The sequence below is a fragment of the Phyllobates terribilis genome, unplaced genomic scaffold, assembly GCF_046119375.1.
Source record: "Phyllobates terribilis strain yellow unplaced genomic scaffold, ASM4611937v1 Scaffold_52__1_contigs__length_9100884, whole genome shotgun sequence".
Taxonomy (NCBI): Eukaryota; Metazoa; Chordata; class Amphibia; order Anura; family Dendrobatidae; genus Phyllobates; species Phyllobates terribilis.
In genome coordinates, this window is record NW_027362812.1 from 8,890,440 (window position 1) to 8,914,612 (window position 24,173).

The 24,173-nt window shown below is 44.9% G+C and overlaps 17 non-coding genes and 1 pseudogene across 17 annotated transcripts; all 18 read right to left on the bottom strand.

The window, feature by feature from the left end:
• Positions 1 to 946: 946 nt before the first annotated feature.
• On the bottom strand, positions 947 to 1,138 carry LOC141192109 (U2 spliceosomal RNA). The gene has a single exon (XR_012265801.1). It is a non-coding gene; the product is annotated as a U2 spliceosomal RNA (small nuclear RNA).
• A 1,114-nt stretch (positions 1,139 to 2,252) lies between these two features.
• Positions 2,253 to 2,444, bottom strand: LOC141192110 (U2 spliceosomal RNA). Its single transcript, XR_012265802.1, has one exon. It is a non-coding gene; the product is annotated as a U2 spliceosomal RNA (small nuclear RNA).
• A 1,108-nt stretch (positions 2,445 to 3,552) lies between these two features.
• Positions 3,553 to 3,743, bottom strand: LOC141192076 (U2 spliceosomal RNA). Its single transcript, XR_012265769.1, has one exon. It is a non-coding gene; the product is annotated as a U2 spliceosomal RNA (small nuclear RNA).
• A 1,107-nt stretch (positions 3,744 to 4,850) lies between these two features.
• On the bottom strand, positions 4,851 to 5,040 carry LOC141192104 (U2 spliceosomal RNA). The gene has a single exon (XR_012265796.1). It is a non-coding gene; the product is annotated as a U2 spliceosomal RNA (small nuclear RNA).
• A 1,110-nt stretch (positions 5,041 to 6,150) lies between these two features.
• Positions 6,151 to 6,343, bottom strand: LOC141192108 (U2 spliceosomal RNA). Its single transcript, XR_012265800.1, has one exon. It is a non-coding gene; the product is annotated as a U2 spliceosomal RNA (small nuclear RNA).
• Positions 6,344 to 7,458: 1,115 nt separating this feature from the next.
• On the bottom strand, positions 7,459 to 7,649 carry LOC141192065 (U2 spliceosomal RNA). The gene has a single exon (XR_012265759.1). It is a non-coding gene; the product is annotated as a U2 spliceosomal RNA (small nuclear RNA).
• A 1,115-nt stretch (positions 7,650 to 8,764) lies between these two features.
• On the bottom strand, positions 8,765 to 8,955 carry LOC141191936 (U2 spliceosomal RNA). Its single transcript, XR_012265632.1, has one exon. It is a non-coding gene; the product is annotated as a U2 spliceosomal RNA (small nuclear RNA).
• Positions 8,956 to 10,067: 1,112 nt separating this feature from the next.
• Positions 10,068 to 10,258, bottom strand: LOC141192066 (U2 spliceosomal RNA). The gene has a single exon (XR_012265760.1). It is a non-coding gene; the product is annotated as a U2 spliceosomal RNA (small nuclear RNA).
• A 1,115-nt stretch (positions 10,259 to 11,373) lies between these two features.
• Positions 11,374 to 11,564, bottom strand: LOC141191937 (U2 spliceosomal RNA). The gene has a single exon (XR_012265633.1). It is a non-coding gene; the product is annotated as a U2 spliceosomal RNA (small nuclear RNA).
• A 1,115-nt stretch (positions 11,565 to 12,679) lies between these two features.
• LOC141191938 (U2 spliceosomal RNA) lies at positions 12,680 to 12,870 on the bottom strand. The gene has a single exon (XR_012265634.1). It is a non-coding gene; the product is annotated as a U2 spliceosomal RNA (small nuclear RNA).
• A 1,115-nt stretch (positions 12,871 to 13,985) lies between these two features.
• Positions 13,986 to 14,176, bottom strand: LOC141192105 (U2 spliceosomal RNA). The gene has a single exon (XR_012265797.1). It is a non-coding gene; the product is annotated as a U2 spliceosomal RNA (small nuclear RNA).
• Positions 14,177 to 15,291: 1,115 nt separating this feature from the next.
• On the bottom strand, positions 15,292 to 15,482 carry LOC141191939 (U2 spliceosomal RNA). Its single transcript, XR_012265635.1, has one exon. It is a non-coding gene; the product is annotated as a U2 spliceosomal RNA (small nuclear RNA).
• A 1,115-nt stretch (positions 15,483 to 16,597) lies between these two features.
• Positions 16,598 to 16,788, bottom strand: LOC141191940 (U2 spliceosomal RNA). Its single transcript, XR_012265636.1, has one exon. It is a non-coding gene; the product is annotated as a U2 spliceosomal RNA (small nuclear RNA).
• Positions 16,789 to 17,903: 1,115 nt separating this feature from the next.
• LOC141192068 (U2 spliceosomal RNA) lies at positions 17,904 to 18,094 on the bottom strand. The gene has a single exon (XR_012265761.1). It is a non-coding gene; the product is annotated as a U2 spliceosomal RNA (small nuclear RNA).
• Positions 18,095 to 19,209: 1,115 nt separating this feature from the next.
• Positions 19,210 to 19,400, bottom strand: LOC141192069 (U2 spliceosomal RNA). Its single transcript, XR_012265762.1, has one exon. It is a non-coding gene; the product is annotated as a U2 spliceosomal RNA (small nuclear RNA).
• Positions 19,401 to 20,515: 1,115 nt separating this feature from the next.
• LOC141192118 (U2 spliceosomal RNA) lies at positions 20,516 to 20,697 on the bottom strand. Its single transcript, XR_012265810.1, has one exon. It is a non-coding gene; the product is annotated as a U2 spliceosomal RNA (small nuclear RNA).
• Positions 20,698 to 21,221: 524 nt separating this feature from the next.
• On the bottom strand, positions 21,222 to 21,337 carry LOC141192196 (U2 spliceosomal RNA; annotated as a pseudogene).
• Positions 21,338 to 22,452: 1,115 nt separating this feature from the next.
• On the bottom strand, positions 22,453 to 22,646 carry LOC141192173 (U2 spliceosomal RNA). The gene has a single exon (XR_012265845.1). It is a non-coding gene; the product is annotated as a U2 spliceosomal RNA (small nuclear RNA).
• Between the last annotated feature and the right edge of the window lie 1,527 nt (positions 22,647 to 24,173).

The window sequence follows — 24,173 nt, forward strand, 5'->3', positions numbered from 1 at the left end:
CTTTAAACACAGCACCTTCACCCCCTGCTGTTCCCACCCGCCTCAACACCGTTGGAAGGGAGGAGAACCAATTAAGGCGGGGGGTGGGGTGGAACGAGCAGCTGTCTACCCTTAGCAGGAGGGCTCCTGATTACATACCTCTCCTGCTGCTGCTGCTGCTGGCTGTCCAGCAGCAGACTGAAGGTGGCTGCTGCTGTGCACAGGTATATAAAGGCTCAGAGCCTATTATGACACGCGCAGCCAGCGTTCCATTGCCACATTCCATCTACTGCAGGCAGGATACCTGGCTGGCTGAATGTCGCTGAGAAGCTCACAGAGACCGCCATAAGCAACAGTTTAACAGAATGCCACAGACTAATCAACCAAACTTTTTGGGTTGGGTTCTCTTTTATAGTCTGCAGGCATTAAATGAAAGAAGTCAGTGTTCCAGCAGAAGGAGACAACGTTTCAGAAAAGGCATTGTAGCAAACCAAAAAAGAAATTTTAAGCGCAGCAGAGTAACCAGCGCACATACCTGTTAGCTCAGGTGAGTTTAAAAGGCTGCTGTTGATAACAAGGGCATTTGCTAAATAGATGGTGTGTGTGCAACAATATACTGAAAGGTCAATTATATTGTGCAGCTTATCTCACCACCTGTAGTTATTTAGGTGAAAGCTCCAAAATGCTTGCCTAATATGTCTGTTTATCCAAAAGGAAGTAAAAAGGGAGAGCTAGAAAGATAGCATTGCATCACATTACATGGCAATGCAATGCACAGTTGCTGAAGTTGAACCAAAATGAGCTTGTAATCTGGCTTCTGCAACTTTGAACATGAAAAATCCAATGAAAAATCCAATGAGGGAAGAAAAGCAAAGCCAAAGAGTCCATCCCAAAATCCGACAAACAAGCAAAATGAACAAAAAAACAGTGAATTCAATTCTTTCTGATTTTAGAAACTGCATTAAAGAAGGGGTGCACCGGTCCTGAGATACTGCAATACCAGGTCAATGCGTGGAGTGGACAGAGCAAGCTCTTTTTCCATCTCCCTGTTCTAAAAAATCCATTTAATATATGGTCCCCAGATAGGGGACCGTATCAGATATTAAACTGATAAGAACAGATACTACACTTGATCTTAGCCAAAAGGCCGAGAAGCGATAACCAGAATTGGTTTCAAACTACGGAGCCACCCAAGGATCCTGAAAAGTCCATTTGTGGAGATGAGCTCCTGGACTCCCGTTAAGAAGACATGTTGTCAACCTCTAGATCCCTTACATGCCTGCACTTTTCGGCTTGCTGCTGCTGCAATCACGCGTTTTAGATCTGCATAACTCCACCTCTTTAAACACAGCACCTTCACCCCCTGCTGTTCCCACCCGCCTCAACACCGTTGGAAGGGAGGAGAACCAATTAAGGCGGGGGGTGGGGTGGAACGAGCAGCTGTCTACCCTTAGCAGGAGGGCTCCTGATTACATACCTCCCTGCTGCTGCTGCTGCTGGCTGTCCAGCAGCAGACTGAAGGTGCTGCTGCTGTGCACAGGTATATAAAGGCTCAGAGCCTATTATGACACGCGCAGCCAGCGTTCCATTGCCACATTCCATCTACTGCAGGCAGGATACCTGGCTGGCTGAATGTCGCTGAGAAGCTCACAGAGACCGCCATAAGCAACAGTTTAACAGAATGCCACAGACTAATCAACCAAACTTTTTGGGTTGGGTTCTCTTTTGATAGTCTGCAGGCATTAAATGAAAGAAGTCAGTGTTCCAGCAGAAGGAGACAACGTTTCAGAAAAGGCATTGTAGCAAACCAAAAAAGAAATTTTAAGCGCAGCAGAGTAACCAGCGCACATACCTGTTAGCTCAGGTGAGTTTAAAAGGCTGCTGTTGATAACAAGGGCATTTGCTAAATAGATGGTGTGTGTGCAACAATATACTGAAAGGTCAATTATATTGTGCAGCTTATCTCACCACCTGTAGTTATTTAGGTGAAAGCTCCAAAATGCTTGCCTAATATGTCTGTTTATCCAAAGGAAGTAAAAAGGGAGAGCTAGAAAGATAGCATTGCATCACATTACATGGCAATGCAATGCACAGTTGCTGAAGTTGAACCAAAATGAGCTTTGTAATCTGGCTTCTGCAACTTTGAACATGAAAAATCCAATGAGGAGAAGAAAAGCAAAGCCAAAGAGTCCATCCCAAAATCCGACAAACAAGCAAAATGAACAAAAAACATTGAAATTCAAATCTTTCTGGATTTTAGAAACTGCATTAAAGAAGGGTGCACCGGTCCTGGAGATACTGCAATTACCAGGTCAATGCGTGGAGTGGACAGAGCAAGCTCTTTTTCCATCTCCCTGTTCTAAAAATCCATTTAATATATGGTCCCCAGATAGGGGACGTATCAGATATTAAACTGATAAGAACAGATACTACACTTGATCTTAGCCAAAGGCCGGAGAAGCGATAACCAGAATTGGTTTCAAACTACGGAGCCACCCAAGGATCCTGAAAAGTCCATTTGTGGAGATGAGCTCCTGGACTCCCGTTAAGAAGACATGTTGTCAACCTCTAGATCCCTTACATGCCTGCACTTTTCGGCTTGCTGCTGCTGCAATCCACGCGTTTTAGATCTGCATAACTCCACCTCTTTAAACACAGCACCTTCACCCCCTGCTGTTCCCACCCGCCTCAACACCGTTGGAAGGGAGGAGAACCAATTAAGGCGGGGGGTGGGGTGGAACGAGCAGCTGTCTACCCTTAGCAGGAGGGCTCCTGATTACATACTCTCCTGCTGCTGCTGCTGCTGGCTGTCCAGCAGCAGACTGAAGGTGGGCTTGCTGCTGTGCACAGGTATATAAAGGCTCAGAGCCTATTATGACACGCGCAGCCAGCGTTCCATTGCCACATTCATCTACTGCAGGCAGGATACATGGCTGGCTGAATGTCGCTGAGAAGCTCACAGAGACCGCCATAAGCAACAGTTTAACAGAATGCCACAGACTAATCAACCAAACTTTTTGGGTTGGGTTCTCTTTTTAGTCTGCAGGCATTAAATGAAAGAAGTCAGTGTCCAGCAGGAGACAACGTTTCAGAAAAGGCATTGTAGCAAACCAAAAAAGAAATTTTAAGCGCAGCAGAGTAACCAGCGCACATACCTGTTAGCTCAGGTGAGTTTAAAAGGCTGCTGTTGATAACAAGGGCATTTGCTAAATAGATGGTGTGTGTGCAACAATATACTGAAAGGTCAATTATATTGTGCAGCTTATCTCACCACCTGTAGTTATTTAGGTGAAAGCTCCAAAATGCTTGCCTAATATGTCTGTTTATCCAAAAGGAAGTAAAAGGGGAGAGCTAGAAAGATAGCATTGCATCACATTACATGGCAATGCAATGCACAGTTGCTGAAGTTGAACCAAAATGAGCTTGTAATCTGGCTTCTGCAACTTTGAACATGAAAAATCAATGAGGAGAAGAAAAGCAAAGCCAAAGAGTCCATCCCAAAATCCGACAAACAAGCAAAATGAACAAAAAACATTGAATTCAATTCTTTCTGATTTTAGAAACTGCATTAAAGAAGGGTGCACCGGTCCTGGAGATACTGCAATACCAGGTCAATGCGTGGAGTGGACAGAGCAAGCTCTTTTTCAATCTCCCTGTTCTAAAAATCCATTTAATATATGGTCCCCAGATAGGGGACGTATCAGATATTAAACTGATAAGAACAGATACTACACTTGATCTTAGCCAAAAGGCCGAGAAGCGATAACAGAATTGGTTTCAAACTACGGAGCCACCCAAGGATCCCTGAAAGTCCATTTGTGGAGATGAGCTCCTGGACTCCCGTTAAGAAGACATGTTGTCAACCTCTAGATCCCTTACATGCCTGCACTTTTCGGCTTGCTGCTGCTGCAATCCACGCGTTTTAGATCTGCATAACTCCAACCTCTTTAAACACAGCACTTCACCCCCTGCTGTTCCCACCCGCCTCAACACCGTTGAAGGAGGAGAACCAATAAGGCGGGGGGTGGGGTGGAACGAGCAGCTGTCTACCCTTAGCAGGAGGGCTCCTGATTACATACCTCTCCTTGCTGCTGCTGCTGCTGGCTGTCCAGCAGCAGACTGAAGGTGGCTGCTGCTGTGCACAGGTATATAAAGGCTCAGAGCCTATTATGACACGCGCAGCCAGCGTTCCATTGCCACATTCCATCTACTGCAGGCAGGATACCTGGCTGGCTGAATGTCGCTGAGAAGCTCACAGAGACCGCCATAAGCAACAGTTTAACAGAATGCCACAGACTAATCAACCAAACTTTTTGGGTTGGGTTCTCTTTTATAGTCTGCAGGCATTAAATGAAAGAAGTCAGTGTTCCAGCAGAAGGAGACAACGTTTCAGAAAAGGCATTGTAGCAAACCAAAAAAGAAATTTTAAGCGCAGCAGAGTAACCAGCGCACATACCTGTTAGCTCAGGTGAGTTTAAAAGGCTGCTGTTGATAACAAGGGCATTTGCTAAATAGATGGTGTGTGTGCAACAATATACTGAAAGGTCAATTATATTGCAGCTTATCTCACCACCTGTAGTTATTTAGGTGAAAGCTCCAAAATGCTTGCTAATATGTCTGTTTATCCAAAAGGAAGTAAAAAGGGAGAGCTAGAAAGATAGCATTGCATCACATTACATGGCAATGCAATGCACAGTTGCTGAAGTGAACCAAAATGAGCTTGTATCTGGCTTCTGCAACTTTGAACATGAAAAATCCAATGAGGAGAAGAAAAGCAAAGCCAAAGAGTCCATCCCAAAATCCGACAAACAAGCAAAATGAACAAAAAACATTGAATTCAATTCTTTCTGATTTTAGAAACTGCATTAAAGAAGGGGTGCACCGGTCCTGGAGATACTGCAATACCAGGTCAATGCGTGGAGTGGACAGAGCAAGCTCTTTTTCCATCTCCCTGTTCTAAAAATCCATTTAATATATGGTCCCCAGATAGGGGACGTATCAGATATTAACTGATAAGAACAGATACTACACTTGATCTTAGCCAAAAGGCCGAGAAGCGATAACCAGAATTGGTTTCAAACTACGGAGCCACCCAAGGATCCTGAAAAGTCCATTTGTGGAGATGAGCTCCTGGACTCCCGTTAAGAAGACATGTTGTCAACCTCTAGATCCCTTACATGCCTGCACTTTTCCGGCTTGCTGCTGCTGCAATCCACGCGTTTTAGATCTGCATAACTCCACCTCTTTAAACACAGCACCTTCACCCCCTGCTGTTCCCACCCGCCTCAACACCGTTGGAAGGGAGGAGAACCAATTAAGGCGGGGGGTGGGGTGGAACGAGCAGCTGTCTACCCTTAGCAGGAGGGCTCCTGATTACATACCTCTCCTGCTGCTGCTGCTGCTGGCTGTCCAGCAGCAGACTGAAGGTGGCTGCTGCTGTGCACAGGTATATAAAGGCTCAGAGCCTATTATGACACGCGCAGCCAGCGTTCCATTGCCACATTCCATCTACTGCAGGCAGGATACCTGGCTGGCTGAATGTCGCTGAGAAGCTCACAGAGACCGCCATAAGCAACAGTTTAACAGAATGCCACAGACTAATCAACCAAACTTTTTGGTTGGGTTCTCTTTTATAGTCTGCAGGCATTAAATGAAAGAAGTCAGTGTTCCAGCAGGAGACAACGTTTCAGAAAAGGCATTGTAGCAAACCAAAAAAGAAATTTAAGCGCAGCAGAGTAACCAGCGCACATACCTGTTAGCTCAGGTGAGTTTAAAAGGCTGCTGTTGATAACAAGGGCATTTGCTAAATAGATGGTGTGTGTGCAACAATATACTGAAAGGTCAATTATATTGTGCAGCTTATCTCACCACCTGTAGTTATTTAGGTGAAAGCTCCAAAATGCTTGCCTAATATGTCTGTTTATCCAAAAGGAAGTAAAAAGGGAGAGCTAGAAAGATAGCATTGCATCACATTACATGGCAATGCAATGCACAGTTGCTGAAGTTGAACCAAAATGAGCTTGTAATCTGGCTTCTGCAACTTTGAACATGAAAAATCCAATGAGGAGAAGAAAAGCAAAGCCAAAGAGTCCATCCCAAAATCCGACAAACAAGCAAAATGAACAAAAAACATTGAATTCAATTCTTTCTGATTTAGAAACTGCATTAAAGAAGGGGTGCACCGGTCCTGGAGATACTGCAATACCAGGTCAATGCGTGGAGTGGACAGAGCAAGCTCTTTTTCAATCTCCCTGTTCTAAAAAATCCATTTAATATATGGTCCCCAGATAGGGGACGTATCAGATATTAAACTGATAAGAACAGATACTACACTTGATCTTAGCCAAAAAGGCCGAGAAGCGATAACCAGAATTGGTTTCAAACTACGGAGCCACCCAAGGATCCTGAAAAGTCCATTTGTGGAGATGAGCTCCTGGACTCCCGTTAAGAAGACATGTTGTCAACCTCTAGATCCCTTACATGCCTGCACTTTTCGGCTTGCTGCTGCTGCAATCCACGCGTTTTAGATCTGCATAACTCCACCTCTTTAAACACAGCACCTTCACCCCCTGCTGTTCCCACCCGCCTCAACACCGTTGGAAGGGAGGAGAACCAATTAAGGCGGGGGTGGGGTGGAACGAGCAGCTGTCTACCCTTAGCAGGAGGGCTCCTGATTACATACCTCTCCTGCTGCTGCTGCTGCTGGCTGTCCAGCAGCAGACTGAAGGTGGCTGCTGCTGTGCACAGGTATATAATGGCTCAGAGCCTATTATGACACGCGCAGCCAGCGTTCCATTGCCACATTCCATCTACTGCAGGCAGGATACCTGGCTGGCTGAATGTCGCTGAGAAGCTCACAGAGACCGCCATAAGCAACAGTTTAACAGAATGCCACAGACTAATCAACCAAACTTTTTGGGTTGGGTTCTCTTTTATAGTCTGCAGGCATTAAATGAAAGAAGTCAGTGTTCCAGCAGAAGGAGACAACGTTTCAGAAAAGGCATTGTAGCAAACCAAAAAAGAAATTTTAAGCGCAGCAGAGGTAACCAGCGCACATACCTGTTAGCTCAGGTGAGTTTAAAAGGCTGCTGTTGATAACAAGGGCATTTGCTAAATAGATGGTGTGTGTGCAACAATATACTGAAAGGTCAATTATATTGTGCAGCTTATCTCACCACCTGTAGTTATTTAGGTGAAAGCTCCAAAATGCTTGCCTAATATGTCTGTTTATCCAAAAGGAAGTAAAAAGGGAGAGCTAGAAAGATAGCATTGCATCACATTACATGGCAATGCAATGCACAGTTGCTGAAGTTGAACCAAAATGAGCTTGTAATCTGGCTTCTGCAACTTTGAACATGAAAAATCCAATGAGGAGAAGAAAAGCAAAGCCAAAGAGTCCATCCCAAAATCCGACAAACAAGCAAAATGAACAAAAAACATTGAATTCAATTCTTTCTGATTTTAGAAACTGCATTAAAGAAGGGGTGCACCGGTCCTGGAGATACTGCAATACCAGGTCAATGCGTGGAGTGGACAGAGCAAGCTCTTTTTCAATCTCCCTGTTCTAAAAATCCATTTAATATATGGTCCCCAGATAGGGGACGTATCAGATATTAAACTGATAAGAACAGATACTACACTTGATCTTAGCCAAAAGGCCGAGAAGCGATAACCAGAATTGGTTTCAAACTACGGAGCCACCCAAGGATCCTGAAAAGTCCATTTGTGGAGATGAGCTCCTGGACTCCCGTTAAGAAGACATGTTGTCAACCTCTAGATCCCTTACATGCCTGCACTTTTCGGCTTGCTGCTGCTGCAATCCACGCGTTTTAGATCTGCATAACTCCACCTCTTTAAACACAGCACCTTCACCCCCTGCTGTTCCCACCCGCCTCAACACCGTTGGAAGGGAGGAGAACCAATTAAGGCGGGGGGTGGGGTGGAACGAGCAGCTGTCTACCCTTAGCAGGAGGGCTCCTGATTACATACCTCTCCTGCTGCTGCTGCTGCTGGCTGTCCAGCAGCAGACTGAAGGTGGCTGCTGCTGTGCACAGGTATATAAAGGCTCAGAGCCTATTATGACACGCGCAGCCAGCGTTCCATTGCCACATTCCATCTACTGCAGGCAGGATACCTGGCTGGCTGAATGTCGCTGAGAAGCTCACAGAGACCGCCATAAGCAACAGTTTAACAGAATGCCACAGACTAATCAACCAAACTTTTTGGGTTGGGTTCTCTTTTATAGTCTGCAGGCATTAAATGAAAGAAGTCAGTGTTCCAGCAGAAGGAGACAACGTTTCAGAAAAGGCATTGTAGCAAACCAAAAAAGAAATTTTAAGCGCAGCAGAGTAACCAGCGCACATACCTGTTAGCTCAGGTGAGTTTAAAAGGCTGCTGTTGATAACAAGGGCATTTGCTAAATAGATGGTGTGTGTGCAACAATATACTGAAAGGTCAATTATATTGTGCAGCTTATCTCACCACCTGTAGTTATTTAGGTGAAAGCTCCAAAATGCTTGCCTAATATGTCTGTTTATCCAAAAGGAAGTAAAAAGGGAGAGCTAGAAAGATAGCATTGCATCACATTACATGGCAATGCAATGCACAGTTGCTGAAGTTGAACCAAAATGAGCTTGTAATCTGGCTTCTGCAACTTTGAACATGAAAAATCCAATGAGGAGAAGAAAAGCAAAGCCAAAGAGTCCATCCCAAAATCCGACAAACAAGCAAAATGAACAAAAAACATTGAATTCAATTCTTTCTGATTTTAGAAACTGCATTAAAGAAGGGGTGCACCGGTCCTGGAGATACTGCAATACCAGGTCAATGCGTGGAGTGGACAGAGCAAGCTCTTTTTCCATCTCCCTGTTCTAAAAATCCATTTAATATATGGTCCCCAGATAGGGGACGTATCAGATATTAAACTGATAAGAACAGATACTACACTTGATCTTAGCCAAAAGGCCGAGAAGCGATAACCAGAATTGGTTTCAAACTACGGAGCCACCCAAGGATCCTGAAAAGTCCATTTGTGGAGATGAGCTCCTGCACTCCCGTTAAGAAGACATGTTGTCAACCTCTAGATCCCTTACATGCCTGCACTTTTCGGCTTGCTGCTGCTGCAATCCACGCGTTTTAGATCTGCATAACTCCACCTCTTTAAACACAGCACCTTCACCCCCTGCTGTTCCCACCCGCCTCAACACCGTTGGAAGGGAGGAGAACCAATTAAGGCGGGGGGTGGGGTGGAACGAGCAGCTGTCTACCCTTAGCAGGAGGGCTCCTGATTACATACCTCTCCTGCTGCTGCTGCTGCTGGCTGTCCAGCAGCAGACTGAAGGTGGCTGCTGCTGTGCACAGGTATATAAAGGCTCAGAGCCTATTATGACACGCGCAGCCAGCGTTCCATTGCCACATTCCATCTACTGCAGGCAGGATACCTGGCTGGCTGAATGTCGCTGAGAAGCTCACAGAGACCGCCATAAGCAACAGTTTAACAGAATGCCACAGACTAATCAACCAAACTTTTTGGGTTGGGTTCTCTTTTATAGTCTGCAGGCATTAAATGAAAGAAGTCAGTGTTCCAGCAGGAGACAACGTTTCAGAAAAGGCATTGTAGCAAACCAAAAAAGAAATTTTAAGCGCAGCAGAGTAACCAGCGCACATACCTGTTAGCTCAGGTGAGTTTAAAAGGCTGCTGTTGATAACAAGGGCATTTGCTAAATAGATGGTGTGTGTGCAACAATATACTGAAAGGTCAATTATATTGTGCAGCTTATCTCACCACCTGTAGTTATTTAGGTGAAAGCTCCAAAATGCTTGCCTAATATGTCTGTTTATCCAAAAGGAAGTAAAAAGGGAGAGCTAGAAAGATAGCATTGCATCACATTACATGGCAATGCAATGCACAGTTGCTGAAGTTGAACCAAAATGAGCTTGTAATCTGGCTTCTGCAACTTTGAACATGAAAAATCCAATGAGGAGAAGAAAAGCAAAGCCAAAGAGTCCATCCCAAAATCCGACAAACAAGCAAAATGAACAAAAAACATTGAATTCAATTCTTTCTGATTTTAGAAACTGCATTAAAGAAGGGGTGCACCGGTCCTGGAGATACTGCAATACCAGGTCAATGCGTGGAGTGGACAGAGCAAGCTCTTTTTCAATCTCCCTGTTCTAAAAATCCATTTAATATATGGTCCCCAGATAGGGGACGTATCAGATATTAAACTGATAAGAACAGATACTACACTTGATCTTAGCCAAAAGGCCGAGAAGCGATAACCAGAATTGGTTTCAAACTACGGAGCCACCCAAGGATCCTGAAAAGTCCATTTGTGGAGATGAGCTCCTGGACTCCCGTTAAGAAGACATGTTGTCAACCTCTAGATCCCTTACATGCCTGCACTTTTCGGCTTGCTGCTGCTGCAATCCACGCGTTTTAGATCTGCATAACTCCACCTCTTTAAACACAGCACCTTCACCCCCTGCTGTTCCCACCCGCCTCAACACCGTTGGAAGGGAGGAGAACCAATTAAGGCGGGGGGTGGGGTGGAACGAGCAGCTGTCTACCCTTAGCAGGAGGGCTCCTGATTACATACCTCTCCTGCTGCTGCTGCTGCTGGCTGTCCAGCAGCAGACTGAAGGTGGCTGCTGCTGTGCACAGGTATATAAAGGCTCAGAGCCTATTATGACACGCGCAGCCAGCGTTCCATTGCCACATTCCATCTACTGCAGGCAGGATACCTGGCTGGCTGAATGTCGCTGAGAAGCTCACAGAGACCGCCATAAGCAACAGTTTAACAGAATGCCACAGACTAATCAACCAAACTTTTTGGGTTGGGTTCTCTTTTATAGTCTGCAGGCATTAAATGAAAGAAGTCAGTGTTCCAGCAGAAGGAGACAACGTTTCAGAAAAGGCATTGTAGCAAACCAAAAAAGAAATTTTAAGCGCAGCAGAGTAACCAGCGCACATACCTGTTAGCTCAGGTGAGTTTAAAAGGCTGCTGTTGATAACAAGGGCATTTGCTAAATAGATGGTGTGTGTGCAACAATATACTGAAAGGTCAATTATATTGTGCAGCTTATCTCACCACCTGTAGTTATTTAGGTGAAAGCTCCAAAATGCTTGCCTAATATGTCTGTTTATCCAAAAGGAAGTAAAAAGGGAGAGCTAGAAAGATAGCATTGCATCACATTACATGGCAATGCAATGCACAGTTGCTGAAGTTGAACCAAAATGAGCTTGTAATCTGGCTTCTGCAACTTTGAACATGAAAAATCCAATGAGGAGAAGAAAAGCAAAGCCAAAGAGTCCATCCCAAAATCCGACAAACAAGCAAAATGAACAAAAAACATTGAATTCAATTCTTTCTGATTTTAGAAACTGCATTAAAGAAGGGGTGCACCGGTCCTGGAGATACTGCAATACCAGGTCAATGCGTGGAGTGGACAGAGCAAGCTCTTTTTCCATCTCCCTGTTCTAAAAATCCATTTAATATATGGTCCCCAGATAGGGGACGTATCAGATATTAAACTGATAAGAACAGATACTACACTTGATCTTAGCCAAAAGGCCGAGAAGCGATAACCAGAATTGGTTTCAAACTACGGAGCCACCCAAGGATCCTGAAAAGTCCATTTGTGGAGATGAGCTCCTGGACTCCCGTTAAGAAGACATGTTGTCAACCTCTAGATCCCTTACATGCCTGCACTTTTCGGCTTGCTGCTGCTGCAATCCACGCGTTTTAGATCTGCATAACTCCACCTCTTTAAACACAGCACCTTCACCCCCTGCTGTTCCCACCCGCCTCAACACCGTTGGAAGGGAGGAGAACCAATTAAGGCGGGGGGTGGGGTGGAACGAGCAGCTGTCTACCCTTAGCAGGAGGGCTCCTGATTACATACCTCTCCTGCTGCTGCTGCTGCTGGCTGTCCAGCAGCAGACTGAAGGTGGCTGCTGCTGTGCACAGGTATATAAAGGCTCAGAGCCTATTATGACACGCGCAGCCAGCGTTCCATTGCCACATTCCATCTACTGCAGGCAGGATACCTGGCTGGCTGAATGTCGCTGAGAAGCTCACAGAGACCGCCATAAGCAACAGTTTAACAGAATGCCACAGACTAATCAACCAAACTTTTTGGGTTGGGTTCTCTTTTATAGTCTGCAGGCATTAAATGAAAGAAGTCAGTGTTCCAGCAGAAGGAGACAACATTTCAGAAAAGGCATTGTAGCAAACCAAAAAAGAAATTTTAAGCGCAGCAGAGTAACCAGCGCACATACCTGTTAGCTCAGGTGAGTTTAAAAGGCTGCTGTTGATAACAAGGGCATTTGCTAAATAGATGGTGTGTGTGCAACAATATACTGAAAGGTCAATTATATTGTGCAGCTTATCTCACCACCTGTAGTTATTTAGGTGAAAGCTCCAAAATGCTTGCCTAATATGTCTGTTTATCCAAAAGGAAGTAAAAAGGGAGAGCTAGAAAGATAGCATTGCATCACATTACATGGCAATGCAATGCACAGTTGCTGAAGTTGAACCAAAATGAGCTTGTAATCTGGCTTCTGCAACTTTGAACATGAAAAATCCAATGAGGAGAAGAAAAGCAAAGCCAAAGAGTCCATCCCAAAATCCGACAAACAAGCAAAATGAACAAAAAACATTGAATTCAATTCTTTCTGATTTTAGAAACTGCATTAAAGAAGGGGTGCACCGGTCCTGGAGATACTGCAATACCAGGTCAATGCGTGGAGTGGACAGAGCAAGCTCTTTTTCCATCTCCCTGTTCTAAAAATCCATTTAATATATGGTCCCCAGATAGGGGACGTATCAGATATTAAACTGATAAGAACAGATACTACACTTGATCTTAGCCAAAAGGCCGAGAAGCGATAACCAGAATTGGTTTCAAACTACGGAGCCACCCAAGGATCCTGAAAAGTCCATTTGTGGAGATGAGCTCCTGCACTCCCGTTAAGAAGACATGTTGTCAACCTCTAGATCCCTTACATGCCTGCACTTTTCGGCTTGCTGCTGCTGCAATCCACGCGTTTTAGATCTGCATAACTCCACCTCTTTAAACACAGCACCTTCACCCCCTGCTGTTCCCACCCGCCTCAACACCGTTGGAAGGGAGGAGAACCAATTAAGGCGGGGGGTGGGGTGGAACGAGCAGCTGTCTACCCTTAGCAGGAGGGCTCCTGATTACATACCTCTCCTGCTGCTGCTGCTGCTGGCTGTCCAGCAGCAGACTGAAGGTGGCTGCTGCTGTGCACAGGTATATAAAGGCTCAGAGCCTATTATGACACGCGCAGCCAGCGTTCCATTGCCACATTCCATCTACTGCAGGCAGGATACCTGGCTGGCTGAATGTCGCTGAGAAGCTCACAGAGACCGCCATAAGCAACAGTTTAACAGAATGCCACAGACTAATCAACCAAACTTTTTGGGTTGGGTTCTCTTTTATAGTCTGCAGGCATTAAATGAAAGAAGTCAGTGTTCCAGCAGAAGGAGACAACGTTTCAGAAAAGGCATTGTAGCAAACCAAAAAAGAAATTTTAAGCGCAGCAGAGTAACCAGCGCACATACCTGTTAGCTCAGGTGAGTTTAAAAGGCTGCTGTTGATAACAAGGGCATTTGCTAAATAGATGGTGTGTGTGCAACAATATACTGAAAGGTCAATTATATTGTGCAGCTTATCTCACCACCTGTAGTTATTTAGGTGAAAGCTCCAAAATGCTTGCCTAATATGTCTGTTTATCCAAAAGGAAGTAAAAAGGGAGAGCTAGAAAGATAGCATTGCATCACATTACATGGCAATGCAATGCACAGTTGCTGAAGTTGAACCAAAATGAGCTTGTAATCTGGCTTCTGCAACTTTGAACATGAAAAATCCAATGAGGAGAAGAAAAGCAAAGCCAAAGAGTCCATCCCAAAATCCGACAAACAAGCAAAATGAACAAAAAACATTGAATTCAATTCTTTCTGATTTTAGAAACTGCATTAAAGAAGGGGTGCACCGGTCCTGGAGATACTGCAATACCAGGTCAATGCGTGGAGTGGACAGAGCAAGCTCTTTTTCAATCTCCCTGTTCTAAAAATCCATTTAATATATGGTCCACAGATAGGGGACGTATCAGATATTAAACTGATAAGAACAGATACTACACTTGATCTTAGCCAAAAGGCCGAGAAGCGATAACCAGAATTGGTTTCAAACTACGGAGCCACCCAAGGATCCTGAAAAGTCCATTTGTGGAGATGAGCTCCTGGACTCCCGTTAAGAAGACATGTTGTCAACCTCTAGATCCCTTACATGCCTGCACTTTTCGGCTTGCTGCTGCTGCAATCCACGCGTTTTAGATCTGCATAACTCCACCTCTTTAAACACAGCACCTTCACCCCCTGCTGTTCCCACCCGCCTCAACACCGTTGGAAGGGAGGAGAACCAATTAAGGCGGGGGGTGGGGTGGAACGAGCAGCTGTCTACCCTTAGCAGGAGGGCTCCTGATTACATACCTCTCCTGCTGCTGCTGCTGCTGGCTGTCCAGCAGCAGACTGAAGGTGGCTGCTGCTGTGCACAGGTATATAAAGGCTCAGAGCCTATTATGACACGCGCAGCCAGCGTTCCATTGCCACATTCCATCTACTGCAGGCAGGATACCTGGCTGGCTGAATGTCGCTGAGAAGCTCACAGAGACCGCCATAAGCAACAGTTTAACAGAATGCCACAGACTAATCAACCAAACTTTTTGGGTTGGGTTCTCTTTTATAGTCTGCAGGCATTAAATGAAAGAAGTCAGTGTTCCAGCAGAAGGAGACAACGTTTCAGAAAAGGCATTGTAGCAAACCAAAAAAGAAATTTTAAGCGCAGCAGAGTAACCAGCGCACATACCTGTTAGCTCAGGTGAGTTTAAAAGGCTGCTGTTGATAACAAGGGCATTTGCTAAATAGATGGTGTGTGTGCAACAATATACTGAAAGGTCAATTATATTGTGCAGCTTATCTCACCACCTGTAGTTATTTAGGTGAAAGCTCCAAAATGCTTGCCTAATATGTCTGTTTATCCAAAAGGAAGTAAAAAGGGAGAGCTAGAAAGATAGCATTGCATCACATTACATGGCAATGCAATGCACAGTTGCTGAAGTTGAACCAAAATGAGCTTGTAATCTGGCTTCTGCAACTTTGAACATGAAAAATCCAATGAGGAGAAGAAAAGCAAAGCCAAAGAGTCCATCCCAAAATCCGACAAACAAGCAAAATGAACAAAAAACATTGAATTCAATTCTTTCTGATTTTAGAAACTGCATTAAAGAAGGGGTGCACCGGTCCTGGAGATACTGCAATACCAGGTCAATGCGTGGAGTGGACAGAGCAAGCTCTTTTTCCATCTCCCTGTTCTAAAAATCCATTTAATATATGGTCCCCAGATAGGGGACGTATCAGATATTAAACTGATAAGAACAGATACTACACTTGATCTTAGCCAAAAGGCCGAGAAGCGATAACCAGAATTGGTTTCAAACTACGGAGCCACCCAAGGATCCTGAAAAGTCCATTTGTGGAGATGAGCTCCTGGACTCCCGTTAAGAAGACATGTTGTCAACCTCTAGATCCCTTACATGCCTGCACTTTTCGGCTTGCTGCTGCTGCAATCCACGCGTTTTAGATCTGCATAACTCCACCTCTTTAAACACAGCACCTTCACCCCCTGCTGTTCCCACCCGCCTCAACACCGTTGGAAGGGAGGAGAACCAATTAAGGCGGGGGGTGGGGTGGAACGAGCAGCTGTCTACCCTTAGCAGGAGGGCTCCTGATTACATACCTCTCCTGCTGCTGCTGCTGCTGGCTGTCCAGCAGCAGACTGAAGGTGGCTGCTGCTGTGCACAGGTATATAAAGGCTCAGAGCCTATTATGACACGCGCAGCCAGCGTTCCATTGCCACATTCCATCTACTGCAGGCAGGATACCTGGCTGGCTGAATGTCGCTGAGAAGCTCACAGAGACCGCCATAAGCAACAGTTTAACAGAATGCCACAGACTAATCAACCAAACTTTTTGGGTTGGGTTCTCTTTTATAGTCTGCAGGCATTAAATGAAAGAAGTCAGTGTTCCAGCAGAAGGAGACAACGTTTCAGAAAAGGCATTGTAGCAAACCAAAAAAGAAATTTTAAGCGCAGCAGAGTAACCAGCGCACATACCTGTTAGCTCAGGTGAGTTTAAAAGGCTGCTGTTGATAACAAGGGCATTTGCTAAATAGATGGTGTGTGTGCAACAATATACTGAAAGGTCAATTATATTGTGCAGCTTATCTCACCACCTGTAGTTATTTAGGTGAAAGCTCCAAAATGCTTGCCTAATATGTCTGTTTATCCAAAAGGAAGTAAAAAGGGAGAGCTAGAAAGATAGCATTGCATCACATTACATGGCAATGCAATGCACAGTTGCTGAAGTTGAACCAAAATGAGCTTGTAATCTGGCTTCTGCAACTTTAAACATGAAAAATCCAATGAGGAGAAGAAAAGCAAAGCCAAAGAGTCCATCCCAAAATCCGACAAACAAGCAAAATGAACAAAAAACATTGAATTCAATTCTTTCTGATTTTAGAAACTGCATTAAAGAAGGGGTGCACCGGTCCTGGAGATACTGCAATACCAGGTCAATGCGTGGAGTGGACAGAGCAAGCTCTTTTTCCATCTCCCTGTTCTAAAAATCCATTTAATATATGGTCCCCAGATAGGGGACGTATCAGATATTAAACTGATAAGAACAGATACTACACTTGATCTTAGCCAAAAGGCCGAGAAGCGATAACCAGAATTGGTTTCAAACTACGGAGCCACCCAAGGATTCTGAAAAGTCCATTTGTGGAGATGAGCTCCTGGACTCCCGTTAAGAAGACATGTTGTCAACCTCTAGATCCCTTACATGCCTGCACTTTTCGGCTTGCTGCTGCTGCAATCCACGCGTTTTAGATCTGCATAACTCCACCTCTTTAAACACAGCACCTTCACCCCCTGCTGTTCCCACCCGCCTCAACACCGTTGGAAGGGAGGAGAACCAATTAAGGCGGGGGGTGGGGTGGAACGAGCAGCTGTCTACCCTTAGCAGGAGGGCTCCTGATTACATACCTCTCCTGCTGCTGCTGCTGCTGGCTGTCCAGCAGCAGACTGAAGGTGGCTGCTGCTGTGCACAGGTATATAAAGGCTCAGAGCCTATTATGACACGCGCAGCCAGCGTTCCATTGCCACATTCCATCTACTGCAGGCAGGATACCTGGCTGGCTGAATGTCGCTGAGAAGCTCACAGAGACCGCCATAAGCAACAGTTTAACAGAATGCCACAGACTAATCAACCAAACTTTTTGGGTTGGGTTCTCTTTTATAGTCTGCAGGCATTAAATGAAAGAAGTCAGTGTTCCAGCAGAAGGAGACAACGTTTCAGAAAAGGCATTGTAGCAAACCAAAAAAGAAATTTTAAGCGCAGCAGAGTAACCAGCGCACATACCTGTTAGCTCAGGTGAGTTTAAAAGGCTGCTGTTGATAACAAGGGCATTTGCTAAATAGATGGTGTGTGTGCAACAATATACTGAAAGGTCAATTATATTGTGCAGCTTATCTCACCACCTGTAGTTATTTAGGTGAAAGCTCCAAAATGCTTGCCTAATATGTCTGTTTATCCAAAAGGAAGTAAAAAGGGAGAGCTAGAAAGATAGCATTGCATCACATTACATGGCAATGCAATGCACAGTTGCTGAAGTTGAACCAAAATGAGCTTGTAATCTGGCTTCTGCAACTTTGAACATGAAAAATCCAATGAGGAGAAGAAAAGCAAAGCCAAAGAGTCCATCCCAAAATCCGACAAACAAGCAAAATGAACAAAAAACATTGAATTCAATTCTTTCTGATTTTAGAAACTGCATTAAAGAAGGGGTGCACCGGTCCTGGAGATACTGCAATACCAGGTCAATGCGTGGAGTGGACAGAGCAAGCTCTTTTTCAATCTCCCTGTTCTAAAAATCCATTTAATATATGGTCCCCAGATAGGGGACGTATCAGATATTAAACTGATAAGAACAGATACTACACTTGATCTTAGCCAAAAGGCCGAGAAGCGATAACCAGAATTGGTTTCAAACTACGGAGCCACCCAAGGATCCTGAAAAGTCCATTTGTGGAGATGAGCTCCTGGACTCCCGTTAAGAAGACATGTTGTCAACCTCTAGATCCCTTACATGCCTGCACTTTTCGGCTTGCTGCTGCTGCAATCCACGCGTTTTAGATCTGCATAACTCCACCTCTTTAAACACAGCACCTTCACCCCCTGCTGTTCCCACCCGCCTCAACACCGTTGGAAGGGAGGAGAACCAATTAAGGCGGGGGGTGGGGTGGAACGAGCAGCTGTCTACCCTTAGCAGGAGGGCTCCTGATTACATACCTCTCCTGCTGCTGCTGCTGCTGGCTGTCCAGCAGCAGACTGAAGGTGGCTGCTGCTGTGCACAGGTATATAAAGGCTCAGAGCCTATTATGACACGCGCAGCCAGCGTTCCATTGCCACATTCCATCTACTGCAGGCAGGATACCTGGCTGGCTGAATGTCGCTGAGAAGCTCACAGAGACCGCCATAAGCAACAGTTTAACAGAATGCCACAGACTAATCAACCAAACTTTTTGGGTTGGGTTCTCTTTTATAGTCTGCAGGCATTAAATGAAAGAAGTCAGTGTTCCAGCAGAAGGAGACAACGTTTCAGAAAAGGCATTGTAGCAAACCAAAAAAGAAATTTTAAGCGCAGCAGAGTAACCAGCGCACATACCTGTTAGCTCAGGTGAGTTTAAAAGGCTGCTGTTGATAACAAGGGCATTTGCTAAATAGATGGTGTGTGTGCAACAATATACTGAAAGGTCAATTATATTGTGCAGCTTATCTCACCACCTGTAGTTATTTAGGTGAAAGCTCCAAAATGCTTGCCTAATATGTCTGTTTATCCAAAAGGAAGTAAAAAGGGAGAGCTAGAAAGATAGCATTGCATCACATTACATGGCAATGCAATGCACAGTTGCTGAAGTTGAACCAAAATGAGCTTGTAATCTGGCTTCTGCAACTTTGAACATGAAAAATCCAATGAGGAGAAGAAAAGCAAAGCCAAAGAGTCCATCCCAAAATCCGACAAACAAGCAAAATGAACAAAAAACATTGAATTCAATTCTTTCTGATTTTAGAAACTGCATTAAAGAAGGGGTGCACCGGTCCTGGAGATACTGCAATACCAGGTCAATGCGTGGAGTGGACAGAGCAAGCTCTTTTTCAATCTCCCTGTTCTAAAAATCCATTTAATATATGGTCCCCAGATAGGGGACGTATCAGATATTAAACTGATAAGAACAGATACTACACTTGATCTTAGCCAAAAGGCCGAGAAGCGATAACCAGAATTGGTTTCAAACTACGGAGCCACCCAAGGATCCTGAAAAGTCCATTTGTGGAGATGAGCTCCTGGACTCCCGTTAAGAAGACATGTTGTCAACCTCTAGATCCCTTACATGCCTGCACTTTTCGGCTTGCTGCTGCTGCAATCCACGCGTTTTAGATCTGCATAACTCCACCTCTTTAAACACAGCACCTTCACCCCCTGCTGTTCCCACCCGCCTCAACACCGTTGGAAGGGAGGAGAACCAATTAAGGCGGGGGGTGGGGTGGAACGAGCAGCTGTCTACCCTTAGCAGGAGGGCTCCTGATTACATACCTCTCCTGCTGCTGCTGCTGCTGGCTGTCCAGCAGCAGACTGAAGGTGGCTGCTGCTGTGCACAGGTATATAAAGGCTCAGAGCCTATTATGACACGCGCAGCCAGCGTTCCATTGCCACATTCCATCTACTGCAGGCAGGATACCTGGCTGGCTGAATGTCGCTGAGAAGCTCACAGAGACCGCCATAAGCAACAGTTTAACAGAATGCCACAGACTAATCAACCAAACTTTTTGGGTTGGGTTCTCTTTTATAGTCTGCAGGCATTAAATGAAAGAAGTCAGTGTTCCAGCAGAAGGAGACAACGTTTCAGAAAAGGCATTGTAGCAAACCAAAAAAGAAATTTTAAGCGCAGCAGAGTAACCAGCGCACATACCTGTTAGCTCAGGTGAGTTTAAAAGGCTGCTGTTGATAACAAGGGCATTTGCTAAATAGATGGTGTGTGTGCAACAATATACTGAAAGGTCAATTATATTGTGCAGCTTATCTCACCACCTGTAGTTATTTAGGTGAAAGCTCCAAAATGCTTGCCTAATATGTCTGTTTATCCAAAAGGAAGTAAAAAGGGAGAGCTAGAAAGATAGCATTGCATCACATTACATGGCAATGCAATGCACAGTTGCTGAAGTTGAACCAAAATGAGCTTGTAATCTGGCTTCTGCAACTTTGAACATGAAAAATCCAATGAGGAGAAGAAAAGCAAAGCCAAAGAGTCCATCCCAAAATCCGACAAACAAGCAAAATGAACAAAAAACATTGAATTCAATTCTTTCTGATTTTAGAAACTGCATTAAAGAAGGGGTGCACCGGTCCTGGGGATACTGCAATACCAGGTCAATGCGTGGAGTGGACAGAGCAAGCTCTTTTTCCATCTCCCTGTTCTAAAAATCCATTTAATATATGGTCCCCAGATAGGGGACGTATCAGATATTAAACTGATAAGAACAGATTTTTTGATTGAAGCTGCATCCAAGGCACTGAAAAATGTGACCGAAGTCACACCAAAACAGCGCACGAGGCGAGGATTCATGTGGACCCTTCCCGGAGGAGAGGGTCCCCAATAAACCATCCCCATCCCTCCGAGCCAGAAGGCCACAGCGAGGGTCAGGGATCTCCGATGCTCTCCCTAGCCGAAGCCGGAGAAGAGCCGTTTTCGTGCTCCCAGCTTCCATCTAGGCTGCCACCCTAGTGGAGCTGGAGCCTGTGTTGGTTTCTCAGCCCAAAGCTGACCGGACCTCCGACCGGGTTTATAAAAATTCCCCTTCCTAGCCCGGAGGCCAGGAATAGGGGGGGTTGCTCAGAAAGTATGATTGGCAAAGGTGCGGCGTGCTACGAAGCCAAGTCTTTCCGGGGTTCCCAGTCCCAGTAAGCTTGGACTCCCACCAGGGCGCCTACTCCTGGGGCACATTGCTCCAAAGCCCTCACACTTACCCAGCCTAGTGACTTCGATCCTGGAGGGCCATGTTTTCCATCAGATAACTCTATGAGCCACCTGGCGTACTAACAAGTGCACCAAACCAGTGTGTAATATGCATCAATTTACTAGGGCAGCCCAAGGACAAAACTGCCTTTTCAAAAGATACTACACTTGATCTTAGCCAAAAGGCCGAGAAGCGATAACCAGAATTGGTTTCAAACTACGGAGCCACCCAAGGATCCTGAAAAGTCCATTTGTGGAGATGAGCTCCTGGACTCCCGTTAAGAAGACATGTTGTCAACCTCTAGATCCCTTACATGCCTGCACTTTTCGGCTTGCTGCTGCTGCAATCCACGCGTTTTAGATCTGCATAACTCCACCTCTTTAAACACAGCACCTTCACCCCCTGCTGTTCCCACCCGCCTCAACACCGTTGGAAGGGAGGAGAACCAATTAAGGCGGGGGGTGGGGTGGAACGAGCAGCTGTCTACCCTTAGCAGGAGGGCTCCTGATTACATACCTCTCCTGCTGCTGCTGCTGCTGGCTGTCCAGCAGCAGACTGAAGGTGGCTGCTGCTGTGCACAGGTATATAAAGGCTCAGAGCCTATTATGACACGCGCAGCCAGCGTTCCATTGCCACATTCCATCTACTGCAGGCAGGATACCTGGCTGGCTGAATGTCGCTGAGAAGCTCACAGAGACCGCCATAAGCAACAGTTTAACAGAATGCCACAGACTAATCAACCAAACTTTTTGGGTTGGGTTCTCTTTTATAGTCTGCAGGCATTAAATGAAAGAAGTCAGTGTTCCAGCAGAAGGAGACAACGTTTCAGAAAAGGCATTGTAGCAAACCAAAAAAGAAATTTTAAGCGCAGCAGAGTAACCAGCGCACATACCTGTTAGCTCAGGTGAGTTTAAAAGGCTGCTGTTGATAACAAGGGCATTTGCTAAATAGATGGTGTGTGTGCAACAATATACTGAAAGGTCAATTATATTGTGCAGCTTATCTCACCACCTGTAGTTATTTAGGTGAAAGCTCCAAAATGCTTGCCTAATATGTCTGTTTATCCAAAAGGAAGTAAAAAGGGAGAGCTAGAAAGATAGCATTGCATCACATTACATGGCAATGCAATGCACAGTTGCTGAAGTTGAACCAAAATGAGCTTGTAATCTGGCTTCTGCAACTTTGAACATGAAAAATCCAATGAGGAGAAGAAAAGCAAAGCCAAAGAGTCCATCCCAAAATCCGACAAACAAGCAAAATGAACAAAAAACATTGAATTCAATTCTTTCTGATTTTAGAAACTGCATTAAAGAAGGGGTGCACCGGTCCTGGAGATACTGCAATACCAGGTCAATGCGTGGAGTGGACAGAGCAAGCTCTTTTTCCATCTCCCTGTTCTAAAAATCCATTTAATATATGGTCCCCAGATAGGGGACGTATCAGATATTAAACTGATAAGAACAGATTTTTTTTTTTTTTTTTTTTTTTTTTCCCTCAGATGGGGAAATCCACGGTCTATAGTCACGACCAAAGGAACTTCCTTCCAAACAGCTGCATCATCTCAACGACACAAATGCTGCTCCCATCATCACCGGAAAATTTTTATTTCTTCTTTTTAAACCTTACACAGAAAACAAGATCAAGAAGTATTTACAAAATATCTCCACTTTTTAACTTTCCATATTCCCTCCGCATCCACTTCCCCTCTCCTCTTTTTGTCCCATAGGAAACACACATACATCTTCCCCATAATCACCTTCACACTATCCTTTACAGCAATTTCCTTCCTTTTAAACACATACACATTCCTCACATCCCATAACACTTCCTTTATACACGCAAGCATCAACCACAAGACTCTTTCCTTCGTCCCATCACATATTCCCAAACCAAACATAAACAACTCAAAGGACAACAAATTCACACCACACAATTCTTTACACAAAGGCCCCATTCTCCCAATCACATCTCTAGCATACTGGCAATTCCAAAAAACATGCAACACACTTTCCCTTCCACCACAGCCATTTCTTGGACACGTTTCACTCCTCACTAAACCTCTATTCCTCTGAAACTCTCTTACTGGCAACACTCCATGCAAAGACTGCCACACAACCTCACTCTGCTTATTTGTCATACCACCCATCCGCACCTTCTTCCATACTTTTTGCACATCACACCCTCTCACCAAATTTATTCCACTCTCCATTTCTCTACACTCAATCATCCTGTACACAGCCTTCTTATTTCCCAACAACCTCACATCCACATCACACAACTCATACTTCACCAAAAACTTATAAACCCACACATACCACACGGGCACCTCAAAAGCAACCGGACACCGCAAATCCCTCTCTCTCCACTTCAAACGAAAAGAATAAGCCCCAAATAAATATCCACACATACATGAAAACTTTCCATCGCCCATAATCACTTTCAGCACAAACACCACAATATTCACACCCAAAAAAACTTCTAAATTTGGAAAACCCAAACCACCTTTCTCCATACGCTTCACCAACACTTCCCTCCGCGCCCTCTCCATTTTAGAATTCCACAAAAAAACAAACAAAATCCTATTCAATCCTCTCAAAACCATATAACCTGGTGGAAACACAACTGCAACATATAAATAAATAGGCAACACCACGCTTTTAATGACTAAGATTTTTCCAAAGAAAGTAAGGCTTCTCAACTTCCAAAAACATAACTTCTTTTCAACCTTCTCTTTCGCGTCATCCCAACTTTCTTTCCCATCCAATCTTTCTGAAAACTTCACTCCCAAAACCTTAATGGGCCCACTCACTACGTTCACACCTACATCTCTACTCAAAATACCACTTCCAAAAACCTTACACTCACTCTTTTCCCAATTCACTTTAAATGCAGACGCACCACAAAAGATAGACACTAACAACTTCACCCGCCTCACCGAACATTCAGAATCACATAATACACACACGTCATCCATATAACCACTCACCTTCCACTCTCTTCCTCCACCTCCCGGCACTTGCACACCTCGAACCA